This window comes from Cebus imitator, unplaced genomic scaffold (genome assembly GCF_001604975.1).
Source record: "Cebus imitator isolate Cc_AM_T3 unplaced genomic scaffold, Cebus_imitator-1.0 Scaffold74, whole genome shotgun sequence".
NCBI classification, from domain to species: domain Eukaryota; kingdom Metazoa; phylum Chordata; class Mammalia; order Primates; family Cebidae; genus Cebus; species Cebus imitator.
The window spans coordinates 5617579-5623578 of NW_016107389.1; the positions used below are offsets into that span (position 1 = coordinate 5617579).

General features: G+C 46.2%; 1 protein-coding gene across 1 annotated transcript in view; it reads left to right on the forward strand.

Annotated features, from left to right (window-relative positions):
• LIPC (lipase C, hepatic type) overlaps positions 1-6000 on the forward strand; it is a 183825-nt gene that overhangs the window by 79103 nt on the left and 98722 nt on the right. The window lies entirely within an intron of this gene.

Consider the following 6000-nt stretch of genomic DNA (forward strand, 5'->3'; position numbering starts at 1 on the left):
AACGCATGCTCAACACTTAGCAGAGTGCTTGGTACACAGTAAGGGCTCAATAAACCAAAGCTATTATTTTTAGTGGTGGTAATAGCACTGCTTTTATTTGGCACTTAAAGCTGTGTAGCTAATCTGGGCATTCCACCAGGTTGCTGAAGCAAAATACAGCCCCTTAATAAATACCTTCCACACAGCTGGTCATTTAAATCTGACTGCATTTTTGTTTCTCAGTTATTGGACATATTATTTCCTACCTGATGGTCTTGCTCTGGCCCAAACAAGCTGACTAATTATTGCAATTCCAGAGCACCTACCATCATCCGGAAACAGCTTTCTCTAGAGGAGAGACTGAAATTAACAGGCAATTAGCAAGTTTAACAGGATTTCCTTTCCCCAACCCACCCCTGGTACCTCTAACACATTAAACTGATCACAATAGTTATTTTAAGGAAATTCAGCAGAGGTACTTGTAGGTCATGAATCATCTTGTGTTGGCCACGGATAGATCGTGAAATCCTGTTGCCAGGAGCCTGGTAGGAGTGTGGCAGGGATGCCGAAGTCAGGAAAGCCACCTCAGCCACCAAGTAGCCATGTGGCTGTAGTGACTGGAGCAAGTCACTATCCAACTCTGGGCTTCAGTTTCTTCATCAATAAGTAAGGAAATGGCCAGGTACCATAGCTCACCCCTGTAATCCTATCACTTTGGGAGGCTCAGGCAGGTGGATCACTTGAGGTCAGAAGGTTGAGACCAGTCTGGCCAAAGTGGCAAAACCCCATTTCTACTAAAACTACAAAAATTAGTGGAGCATGGTGGCAAACACCTGTAATCCCACCTAGTCAGGAGGCTGATACAGGAGGGTGGATTGAACCCAAGAGAAGGAGGCTGTAGTGAGCTAAGATCACACCACTGCACCTGAGCCTGGTTGATAGATTGAGACTCCATCTCAGTAAATAAATAAAATAAGGAAGTTAGTCTGCCCAATTCCTGTGACTCCTTCCAACCCAGGAATCTGGTGTCCAAACTGGGGCTGGCCACTGAACTACATAGAAGCAAATACCTCAGTTACCTTATCTACACCATTCATCCAACAGCTAAGTATTAGTCCCTATTAGGCACTATGTACTGTGCTAGGTGTTTGGAAGAGTCACTCTCAGGCCTATCCTATCTCAGCAACCTGTAGGAATGCCCTCACCTCCAGAGGTAGCCTCCTTGGAAGGAAAATACTTCATCTCACATTCATTTCTTTCCTCCCTGTACCTGGAATCATTGAGGGCACCCTCTCTGAAATGCCCTATTTTCTGAAAAGTGTCAGAGAAGTGGAACCCAGGCATGGGGTCTTCAACACAAAGGGAGAAAGTCTTGGGAGAGGGAGAAGTTAGGAATGAAGAAATCCTGGCCTCCCACTATCCAAGCTTATGATAAAAAAAAAAAAAAATTGTACAGATGAGCACATTTCTTCCCTTTAGTATTTCTCTTTGGCATGACCCAAAGACCACTCCCATAAAAGGCCATACCCTAGTGTTTTCCAGCAATCTAGGGGTGAATTCCCTGTTAGATCTCAGGATGGGAGAAAAACAGGATTTGGGAGTTCTTTTAACAATCACTAAATGAACCTAATCTTGACTTCTCCTTTTGTCATCTGCCAAAGGCAAGTGGTCTTGATGGCTACTCGATAAAGCCATTTGTGGGACAAATAAGAGTATGCATCTCAACATGCTTTGCAAACTGCAAAAATAATAATTGTGGTTCTCTCTTGGCCTTCCACTTCACAACAATACTGAGCTGACCTTACAAATTAGCTCAACAGATGGTTGCTTCCATGGTAGAATTTGAATAGCACCATAAAGTTTCAGCTGTCCAAAAGTATCTTTCCTCTGGCCTGAAATTCAACCATTAGTGCTTCATTCTGTTGTGGGGCTTACAAGCTTCTCAGGGTTCATGAGCACTCTATTAAAAACACTGTTGCAGCTGTTGTAATCACCCAACAGTTTCTTCCCACTTGCTGCATAGACAAAACCAGTTTGCTAAGAACACGCTACTGCAGTAAAGAAAATTTAATTAACACAAGGCCAGCTACATGGAAGACAGAGTTATTACTCCCATCGGTCTCTCTGAAGGCTGAGAGGTCAGTGTTTTTCAAGGACAGTTTGATACACAGGGGATTAGGGAATGGGTGCTGCTGATTGGTTGGGAATGAAATCACAGGGGTGTGGAAAATGGTCCTCTTGAACTTAGTTTCCCTCTGGGTGGGGGCCCCAAGACTGGCTGACTCATGAGTCTCAAGTCTGGATGGAATCAGTCTAAAAAATCTAAAAAGACCAATCTTAGGTTCTACAATACTGATGTTATCTACAGGAGCAATTGGGGAAGTCACAAATCTTGTGACCTCTGGCCACACGACCCCTGAGCAGTGAAGAATGATAGAAAATTTGCCTCTATCTTAGCAGAATTCAGGCCCCTTTCATAATCTTAACCTTCTGGCCTTTCGTTGGTTTTGCAAAGGTGGCTTCATTTGGGGAGTGACTATTATCCTTGTCTTAAGGTTAAACTATAAACTGAATTCCTCTGAAAGTTAGCTTGGCCTACACCTAGGAAAATCCAAGGACAACTTGGAGGTTTAAAGCAAGATGGAGTCAACCATGTCAGATTTCTCTTACTTTCATAATTTCACAAAAGCAGTTTCATTGTGACCTGCTAATACTGTGAAGAAAAATCGTACTCACTGGGCCTTAGGCATATTCTAGGTTCTTTACATTACTTAATTCCTTTTTATCCCAAACCAGTCTGTGAGACAGAATTTACTATTCAGTGTATTTCTAAAACTGGGAAACCGAGTCTCAAGAAGTTTAGTAAACTTGTCAAAGGGTCAAGTAAGTCATGAGGTTAGGACTTTAACATGGGTGGGGCTGGGAAGGTATTAGACACAGGGTATCAGGCCAGGGGAGATGCCCTAGAGCCAGCGACACTCCATCTACTAAACTTCTTCTAGCCTGACACCGAATGACCCAGTCACCTCCACAAGGACAGGCAGAGCTTCTGCCAGGAAAGAATGGGCATGATGTTTGTTTTCCAAAACAGCGTATCTCCTCTGGCTAATCTGAACATATTTCTTACAGGGCTCTTGAATGCCCCTTTGTAGCCGAGTGGGTGAACAGGCATCAGGAACATTCGGCCCCGCTGCTCCACTGAGAGCCAGCACCATTCGCTGGGTAATTATCCTGCTGTCATCTCACCTCGGGAGAGAATGCAAGGCGCCCTCCTTCCAAATCTGGCCCGTCACGCCAGCAACACTTTTATTTTTAGAAGCTGTTTTCCCCTCATAATTTCACAACCTCTGATCTGCCACTCTCCAGTGAATATAAATTAAAGCACAACAATGAGATATGGAGAAATGTTTTCTCCCATCATCTCCAGCTCTCTGAACCCAGGGCTGGGAGTGAGTGGAGCCCCCGATTTGTCTCCCAGGGTAGAGGAAAAGGGAGGCAGTGAGAAGTGCTACCTGGTCGCTTCCGGCTCTGATGAACGGCTGCCAACCAATTATTAGGGAGGAGGGGGTAGCACTTGCAAAAATGTCAGGTCTCTGAGAGCCCAGAGAGGGAGAAGTGTGGAAGATTATTATTACACCCAGGTGGAAGCCTGGCCACGGCTGACCTCCTAAGGAAAGAGACAGCCCATAAAATAGCTGGGAAGGAATGGAGTTCACAGGGGATGAGATTTCTAGATTACAGCCTCAGAGTCATTCTCATATTTAGCTCCTAAAATCTGGAGCTGAAGGAACAAAAGCGACCTTGAAGAACAGGTAAAGGGAGCCTGGTCTGAATTCTAAGCTCCCGATAGCCAGGCCACAAAACGACAGACATCCTGTACACACACGCCTGCCCCATCGCTAAAGCAAGCCCCAGAGTCAGACGCTTAGAGGCTGGCCTTTCATGAGATGACAATACCTGCCAAACACAAGCGGAAAATAAAGGTCTTAGTCCAGCCAGGCAGTGCCCTAGAGTGATCGGAGCATGGGAGTTTCAACCAGACTGTGCCAGGCTTTAATCCTCACTCTACTCCTCCCAGAGGTGCTATCTAAGCAAGTCACTCAGCTTCTCTGAGCCTCAGTTTCCTGCTTATAGAGAGGGAATAATCCTAATACTTTCTTGGTGCCAGGTTTGAAAGACCAAATGAATGTCAACTGCCTGGCAGTCTACTTAGAACAGTAAGAGGGGCTAAAGTCAGTTTAAACCGGCCAGGTGAGGTGCCTCACGCCTGTAATCCCAGCACTCTGGGAGGCTGAGGTGGGCGGATCACTTGACGTCTCAGGAGTTCAAGACCAGCCTGGCCAACATGGTAAAACCCCGTGTTTACTGAAAATACAAAAATTAGCTGGGCATGGTAGCAGGCACCTATAATCCCAGCTACCCAGGAGGCTGAGGCAGGAAAATTGCTTGAACCCAAGAGGCGGAGGTTGCAATGAGCCAGGATTGTGCCACTGCACTCCAGCCTAGGCAACAGAGCTAGACTCCCTCTCAAAAAAAATAAAGTTAGTTCAAACCATCCCTCTCCACCCTCTCTTTCCCTACCTCATTGTCATACCACAGAGAACAAATTCCTCATGAATTCCTAAACAGTATCCCTGCTAAATTCTGGTACCAAGTGCTGGGCAGGGCATGGTTTTGTAACCAGCTGTCAGGCAGCAACGACTTCACAGCCCTGCTGTATTCAGTGTGTGCTCAAACTTCTGGGACAAGAATCCGAGTCGTAGGGCTCTAGTGGGAATCTACCAATGCCTGACTACAAGTACACAGCACTGTCCCTTCCTTCATCCCAGGCCTGACCTAAGAGGGCTGGGATACCACAGGACTATTGATCCCAGTGAGAGCTCAGGGTGCCAGAAACACTGCCTGCCACATGATTCCTGTTGGTCCTTCCCAGGACGCCAACAGGCCTGGAGGCTGGTGGTCTCTCTGCCCACACTGCCACACAAGACCTGGAGCCGGGGGCCCATGCTCCGTAGCTGCATTTCTGACCCAGCTGGATACCTTGACAGCGTCCCAGCAAGCAACACAGCACCCACCGTACAGCCTTCCCCAGCCCCACAGAGGGACTGTCCCTGCCAAGCAGAGGTGCCACCCAGATTCTGGCAGCAGGGGAGACTCCCCAACCATGCCACCTCCCCTGGTGGCCTGCGGCCCACTCCACTCCGTTACCGCCAGATACTCAGGTTGGCCTGCTTTGCTGTTTGCAAAGGGCAGATAGGAAAGGTCGGGCAAGTGGATGAAACCTAAACCATGCTCTCTGCTACGGCCATGGAGGCTTCCCAGGTATTATCATTACTACATAGCTGTAAAATATTAATATTACTACAATTGATATGATTGTAATGTTACTATATCATCATATATTATAACATTACTGTAATGTTACTATAATATAGTTTTATATATACATATCCATAATATAAACACATTATAAAGCTGTAATAGCTAATCTTAATTCTACTATGTGGCAAGTCTGTATTAAGCGTTGTCCCACTCTAAACTCCCCATAAACATATTAGATACAAACTATCATTGAATTTCATTTTACAGACAAGGACAATCCAAGATGCTAAGTTGCTCGCCCAAGGCCACACAGTCCACAAGAGCGCAAGTTCCCACTCAGGCCTGTTCTCTCAGCTACTGTGCCACCCAGCTCTGCAAATGTGGCCACCCAAACCCACAAACCAATCCAGCCAGCGGCACAGTTGAACAAGCAAATCTAAGGCTCTGCCCCCCAGATCTCCACCAGGTGCCTGGGATTCTTCTATTTGTGTTTTTTTGTTTTAAAGCTTCACCTCCTCCTTAAACACAAATATCCCTGGGACAGGATGGAAATTCACAAACAGGTGCATCATTTTCACAAAGCCTTTTCTTCCAGATAGCTGGCCAAGAGCAGGAGAGGGGGCCCTGGGCAAATTTGGGGGATCACATCAAAGTTCACTTGCCCCCACATACCCCTCTGCTTTTTTTTTTTTTTTTTTT